At 30.8% G+C, this 7,550-nt stretch overlaps 1 long non-coding RNA gene across 1 annotated transcript; it reads left to right on the top strand.

Annotated features, from left to right (window-relative positions):
* The first annotated feature begins 4,826 nt into the window (after nt 1-4,826).
* On the top strand, nt 4,827-7,225 carry LOC141457790 (uncharacterized). Its single transcript, XR_012460549.1, has 3 exons — nt 4,827-5,062; nt 5,249-5,357; nt 6,565-7,225. It is a non-coding gene; the product is annotated as an uncharacterized lncRNA (long non-coding RNA).
* The last annotated feature ends 325 nt before the right edge of the window (nt 7,226-7,550 follow it).

The raw sequence follows: 7,550 nt of genomic DNA, 5'->3' as shown, positions 1-7,550 counted from the left end.
CAAACGTGCAAATTAATTCTCTATAATTTTCTAATCACATAAAACTATTTTTAGTCGAGCTAATAATTTTTTAATTCTTTTTCATAAAATTAAAAGAGATTAGTAATTTATGTGTTTATTGTCTCACCGATAAATAATAAGTGTTATTATTGAAAATATATATTATTTTCATTAATAGAAAGATTTAAGTTCTTAAAAAATTATTTAAATAAACATATTAATATAATACTTGAGTTTAATTGCCGTCACATTTAACTGTTATAGATGTTTTTCTTTGATTTTCTAAATTCAAGATAAATCTCAGTCAACACTATATTTTAATTACATTAAAAAATATTGATTTCCAGAATAAATTCCGCAGATACTAGAATACAGGCCACAAAACAGTTCATCAATGCAAGCCCAAGTGAAATAGACGTTCAATCGTTTATCCAGTGAAAATATACCAATCAATTTTCATAGGAATCAATTAATAAAACAAGTATTTATTTGTTGTATATAATATGCATATTTATTGCACTATCAAGTAAAAATGGTCGGCAGAGTCGTGAGAGTGTGCTTGTAGAAGAAATATGTAAAAATGGTCGGCACAGTCATGAGTGTGTGCATGAGAACGATTAAAATCTAGTAAAAATGATCGTCAGAATCATGAGAGTGTGCGTGTGAAAGATTAAAATTCAGTAAAAATGGTCGCGAGAGGCATGAGAGTGTGCATATGAAAGATTAAAATTCAGTAAAAATAGTAGGCAGAGTCTTGAGAGTGTGCATGTGAATGATTAAAATTCAGTAAAAATGGTCGGCAGAGTCATGAGAGTGTGCAAGTGGAAAATTAAAAATAAGTAAAAATGGTCGGCAGAGTCGTGAGAGTGTGCAAGTGGATGAAATATGTAAACATGGTCAGCAGAGTCATGAGAGTGTGCATGTGAAAGAAATGAGTAAAAATGGTCGGCAGAGTAGTCATGAGAGTGTGCAAGTAGAAGATTAAAAATAAGTAAAAATGGTCGGCAGAGTCATGAGAGTGTGCATGTGAAAGAAATAAGTAAAAAATGGTCGGCAGAGTCACGAGAGTGTGCATGAACAGCAACGTTTGCCATCTAGTGGGAGTGGCATTTGCCGTTGTCATAGTGATATGGGAGTGGCACTGTACTGTGGTCGTTGTCATGGAGATACGACGCGCCGCCATCTTGCCTCCAGAGGGTATATAAGAAAGTTCGCCGCGCGGGCCGGGCCGGGTGGGGCGAATATTTGCCTTCCGACCGTCGAAGTGACAACATCTCCATAACCATTACACTACAGTATGACTTTTTGCGAGAGAAGTGACAGATGATGTCAAACTAGACTAGATATGTTTGGAGCGACGAGCGATATACCCTCCTGCGTCACTCAAGTCGTACTGAAGAGAATTTGTTTATGTTTACGTATATATAGAGGACTAGCAGTGCTACCTGGTGGCAAATTTTGGAACTAATTCTTTGTTTACCTGTCAAGTGACAGCTGCAATTTGTTTACATACAGACAGCAGTGCTATCTATTGACGAATCTTGGAACTAGATTTTTACTTCTCTGTTAAGTGGCGCCCTCTAACGGATTTTTTTGAAACTAATTTTTTATTTTAACGTTTTTTTCCTAATTTCTTTAATTTTTTGTTGTTTTTCTTTATTTTAAACTTTTTTTAGCACTTTTTTTTGCATTTTATTAAATAATATATGTATTTATGTTCTATAATAGAATTTTAATGTATGTAATAAATAGGTATTCCAATAAATAGACTTTTTAAAACAAATTAGTGGTTTTTCTTTATTCTGCTCCTAAACAATACATTTTTTTTTTTTTACAGCAGTACAAAATTCAAGTAATTATTTAGATTGTGATATAAACAGCATGCATATTACAACTAAATAATACATTTATTAATTGTTTTATAACATTAGTTGTTTATATATTTACATTGGATGTTTTCTCAACGCCTTTTTATTTTATCTTCATTTGATGGACAGTTATGCAGGAAGTGCTCCCGGTATTGGCTGTTTTCAATCTGTAAATCATAATTATTTAATGAAATAGTGTTTATAAGAGCCAATCTTGAATATAAAAGCGTTATATTCGATGGTATACAATTTAAACTCAACGTTTCTAAAGATACATTTTTATCCTACAGGAATTCAAAGAATAAATTTGAAAAATCGAAATAAAAAATAAGTTTAAATCTTTTAAACGAATCAGTCTTTTAGAATAAACTGTTAGCATTATAGAATATTGTGATAGTAAATTATTTAAACCTCAATTACTTTTATGTTGCAATTTACACATCTAGTCAAGTTACCAACAAAATAAACAACTTTTAATTTCATTTCCACGAGAAAAGTTTCAATTTTGTCCAAAATCATTTGGGCTTTAATAATAAAAGCTGCAGAGATGTTTATGACAAACTATTGATGAAGTATTATTTATAAATAAATGTGACTGACTGTATTTAACTAAAGCTTTTGAACAGTACATTAAAAGAAATTTTTAAAGAACCTATGTTAAATCTGTTGTTTCAATGGAAATAAAATACACATATTTCCAAAAAAATACGCAAAACGATGATCATTAAGATTAATTTCATGGAAAAATTAGCGCCACATTTATAATCTTCTAATATTATCATTCTAATTTCTAATTCTCTTATCTTCTAACTTTTTCATGAAAATGAATTAAAAAATGTTTAGCTCCATTAGTTAAAAATAGGGCGATTTGATTGAAAAAATATCCAGAATTCACATGCAAGTTGGAAGTTAAATTATTCAATCAAATTAAAACCTACTTACAACAAAAGTTGAAATATCTTTTTCAGATTCAATGTGAAAAAATTACTTACCTGATAAATATTTTGTAATATAGTTAGATACGAAATGATAGGTAAGAAAACCCGAAGAACAGTTCCACAGGCAGAATGGTAGGTAGATATCCTTGACTTCATTATATTCCGAAATAGAATGGATGAAAATCGAAATGCTGCTGCATGAAATGAATAGAGGTAATCATTTCAGATGAAAGATGAGTGTTACTGTGCTCAACATGGTCCAGCATTGGAAGACCCATGGATGAAAGCACTGGATAATGGAAAATTATATTACATCAATAATTATTATTTAATTCACACCTAGGATAAGATTATGAAAAATCGGAGCATTTTTCTGTTAAACTAAATCACTTATCACGCAGTTCCAGACCGCGACAACCACTGAATATTCAGTTTTCTTGAAGATAATGTACTCTTTGTTAAGATGATTAACTTTTTTCAAGATTATAAAATGAATGCATATGCATTCATGCATAATGTAATTTGCATTACTACAAAAAGCTAGTAAGGAGAAGAAAAAGGAAAACTACGAATGGAAAAACCTTCACTAATCAAGTGTAATTTTCTTATCGATGTACTTAGAAGAATAGTAATACCTATTTTTTTCAGCAGGGATTTACATAACCACCAAATTAACTTAAAATTAAAAAAATAAAATAAATCAAATATACAGCATTCATCAATATTTCAATCAAACTTTACAAAAATTAAAACATGACTGACTCAGATTAAAAGGGAAAGCAAATGAATTAGGCAAAGGGAAAGTAATTATCAGAAAAAAGGTTTTAGTTTATATTGTAATATTACAACGTATAAAATAAAAGATAAGATTACCTGAAGAACAGTCCTACTAAGGGAGAGTGGTAATTAGATTTCCTTAACTTCTTTATACTCCAATACAGACTTGATAAGTGTCACCTAATATTTTCGGTGTGCTGCTGGATGTAAAGGATCCATAAAGGTAATTATTTCCAGATGAATACTGAACATTACTAAGCTGCAAACAGGCCAAATGTTGAAAAGCACTAGGAATAGATAGAACGCTCCTCCTGACAGCAGTTTATAGGACTATGTTCATTTCAGCAAACTATTGAACAACAAAATACTATCAAACTTGTAGTTCTTACTTTATGGTACTTTAGTATACTAAAATAAATATTCATTACTAAGTTTGATGCTTTGTGCAATAAGATAATACAAGATATTTTGGGATTCACAATTTATAAAACTTGTAAACTATCTTTGCGACCAAAATAATGGAAACCCTAGAAAAAGTGAACATCCAGGTATAATCCCTACACCAATTTAAAAAAAAGTTAACTTCACTAAAACCCCTCTTTCATTTTGAAGAGTTTGTAATGAAAGAAAGTATTATTTTTGAATACTATTTTAAAACATGGTTACACTGAATATCTCTAAGCATTATCATTTTTTATTACCTGAATGTAAAATGTATAGCTGATTTTGTTCATCGTAGTACACTGTTTGTTGTAACCCTTACAGGTTTTGGACTTTCGTACAATCCAGACGATGATTATTCGGTATATATGTTTACATCTTGGTTGGTTAACTCTACTTTATGCTCCCAACTCAGAGACAGAGTGCGGGAGATTACATACGTATTACAAGATATCACATTGTGTGTGATATTTAAAAAAATAATACATTTTTTTTGAAAAGTGAAATAAAATTAATTAATGAAACCTAGCATGTATTTAAGTCTTCTTTAAGTCACCTAGGTAATGTTTTGAAATTTATTTTCCTTGAGGGGGCACGCCTTTTGCAAGCAGAAAACATGGAATGATACCAAACTCAATTGTACTGGAGATAATTATAAAAATCATTATTATAAAAGAATGACAAACATGTAATTAAATTCACTTAACAAGTAATTCGTAAATAGAAAAATTCTGAAGAAACGTTTAACTTTAAAGAAATCAACGTGCTTATACATAATCACGCGTTTTATTTAATTTTTTTTCTATCTGTTTCTGAAAATTTGCTCAGCTGAATGTGTGTTTCAAACAGAATGACTTTAAATAGTATGTCCGAGTTATATTTAATTTTGATCGTTCTTAATGTTTTAATGAATAGCTTTGTGTTTGTACATTTCAATATTTTGTAAGATATCACAGTCTGGACAGATTAATTTGTAAACACCGTTGTTGTCATGAGAGTTTCTGTTTTGGTATGTGCAAGTGTTAGACATCTTAATGGGTTAGTAACTTTAATTTTCGTTTATTTTTATTTAAAGTGAACAGTGTGCAATCTGTATGTTGATAACCATTATTGAAAAGTTATTTCCTTTCAACTTTATTTTTCTTGTGTACCTTGCTGGGTAATAGTGAAATAAATTATTAAAAGCATTTTTATTAGTTGTTTATTGCATTCATTGTCTTCCAGAGTTTTGTATTTAATATTTTTGGAATCCCTCGAGAGGAAAACAGGAAAATAAGTGCACACTTTTTAATATCAATAAAGAAAGTTCTCAACGGAGAAGGCTGTTCACAAGGTTAGCAAATGAAATTGAAAAATTTTATAACAAAAAAGACGATGAAGTTTGCAATTGGAATTGAAGAAATTAGAGAATAAAGCTAATGAGTTTTTTACATTAGATAATTTGGTAAACAAAATTTTATTTGCTGAAAGTGAAATTACTGATACTGAACAAATAACTGTGGAATAAGATACTGTAGAAATTTATCAGAATGGACTTGTAAGTTTAAAAAATATACTTGAAAAAGAATAGCTAAGAATGAAGGGTTCAGGTTAAAAATCAGATCAATTGGTTGGAAGTCGTTTTAGATCTACGAATAAAAGAAAAAGAAAAGCGTTTTTTTACCGAAATTGGAGTTGAATAAGTTTAGTGCAGATATAAAAGAGTGGATTGGTTTTTGGGCGCAATACAAGCTACTCACGAAGAACGAAGAATTCGATGGAAAAAGATAAGAAACAAGCCATCCTGTAATCCAACCTCTCAATTTAAGCATTCCCTCATCCATTATACTCAAAACATCGAGTATAATCGATGGAAACTCCTCCATCATGTAATTAAAGAAAACAGTGGAACCCAAGTCCGACCTGTTCATCCCATCTAAAGGGTTACCCATCTATTAATAAGTGCCTAGAGAATGGTTTAAATTTTATTTCTCAGATTCTATTATTTTGTTGCGTTTTAGATTAAATTAAATTGGTATAATTTCTGATATAAAATGTGCTTTTGTACAGATTTCATTGCAAGAAAGCAACGAGGCTAGTTGTGATTTCTGTGGCAAAGTGAAGACGAATAAATGAAATGCTACAAACATTGTAGGGTGGTGTTTTGCGTTGCATGTAGCCCCCTTTTATTGGGGCAATTTTAAAGTATCATTTGGAGTCTCTCCGGTAACGAAACAGAGCTACTTCACAGCTTCTATTTCGACAACTGCGTCAAAAGTGTTAATACTGAGGAATCTACTTATCCCCGATGTGAGTATAATGGATGAGGGAATGCTTAAATTGAGAGGTTGGTCACGATCTTAAAAAGAAGTGCAGGTAAACTAAGTGTGTTACAAATGTTTTATCAATCATTTGGAAAAACAAGAAGCGACACCCTTTCTATTAACTCATTTATTTCAGAACATAACATAAATGTAGAAACTAAAAAACAGTTTTATATTTTACAAAATAAAACAAGTTTTAGTTGCCTAGTTACACTAATTTCTAAATTGCTGTTACAGGAGCTATGGAAAATAAAATTAAGTTGGGCTCCACTTACCAACTGGAGTAGCTAATATAATTAAAAGGTGGTTGAGGATTGCATCATGTCTCAGATATTCAAATACAATACCTCGATGGCTTAGAAATCACACATCTGTTGAGGACAGTATTCACATATTCGCAGATGGAAGTAAATCTGGTTATGCAGCTGTAGTTTATTTAAGAAGCGTTTCTAATAATAATGAAGTTAATATAAATTTGGTAAGAGCGAAAACTAGAGACTATAATGCAAAAGATCAAAAAATTCCTGAGGAGAAAAAGATGTCTAAAAGGGGTTGAACCATCAAAGCTCCTCAACACTTTTTAGATTCATTGTTGGGCCATCTTATGTGTAGATTTATTTTGACTTAGACCAGTCTTACTTTACTTATTAATTTCATGTTTCATTGTTAAATTCGAGATCAGTTTTCAAGTATTTTGATTGTGTTCGTATTACTGTTTACAATTCTCCAAACGTTAAGGTGGGAAGATGTTAGAAATCTTAATGGGATTGTATAAACTCTAACTTTCATTTAAAGTGAAAGGTAGTATGTTGATAACCATAACTGAAGAGTTGTTACCTTAAAGTTCTATTTGTGTACCACAAATGTGTGAATAGAGAAATAAATTATTAAAAACTTTTTTATTAGTTGTTTATTGCACTCCGAGGGTCCAGAGATTTATATTTTAAAGGAAGTATCCTGTTTCTTAGTTTTTTGTCGATCCTAAACGCGGTTTTGAGGCCTACCTTTTTAAAGAATACGTTGGATGGTTTATTAGTTTTGGCAATGTTAGTTTGTAGTTAGTTTAGTTTTAATGATGTTGGTATTGTGACCGATATTTGTGAATATTATTCGAATAGTGTCCAGTTCTCGCTTATAGTCGGTAGGTGCAAGAGGTATACTTAACAATCAGTTTGCCAGGTATTAGAGGGCGGCTAGTTTATATTAAGCAGGATGGAGGGAAC

Source organism: Rhodnius prolixus, unplaced genomic scaffold (genome assembly GCF_049639745.1).
Source record: "Rhodnius prolixus isolate KJV_2025 unplaced genomic scaffold, Rpr scaffold_5, whole genome shotgun sequence".
Classification (NCBI taxonomy): Eukaryota; Metazoa; Arthropoda; class Insecta; order Hemiptera; family Reduviidae; genus Rhodnius; species Rhodnius prolixus.
Note: the sequence above shows the minus strand (reverse complement) of the source record. Positions and strands in the feature narration are given on the sequence as shown.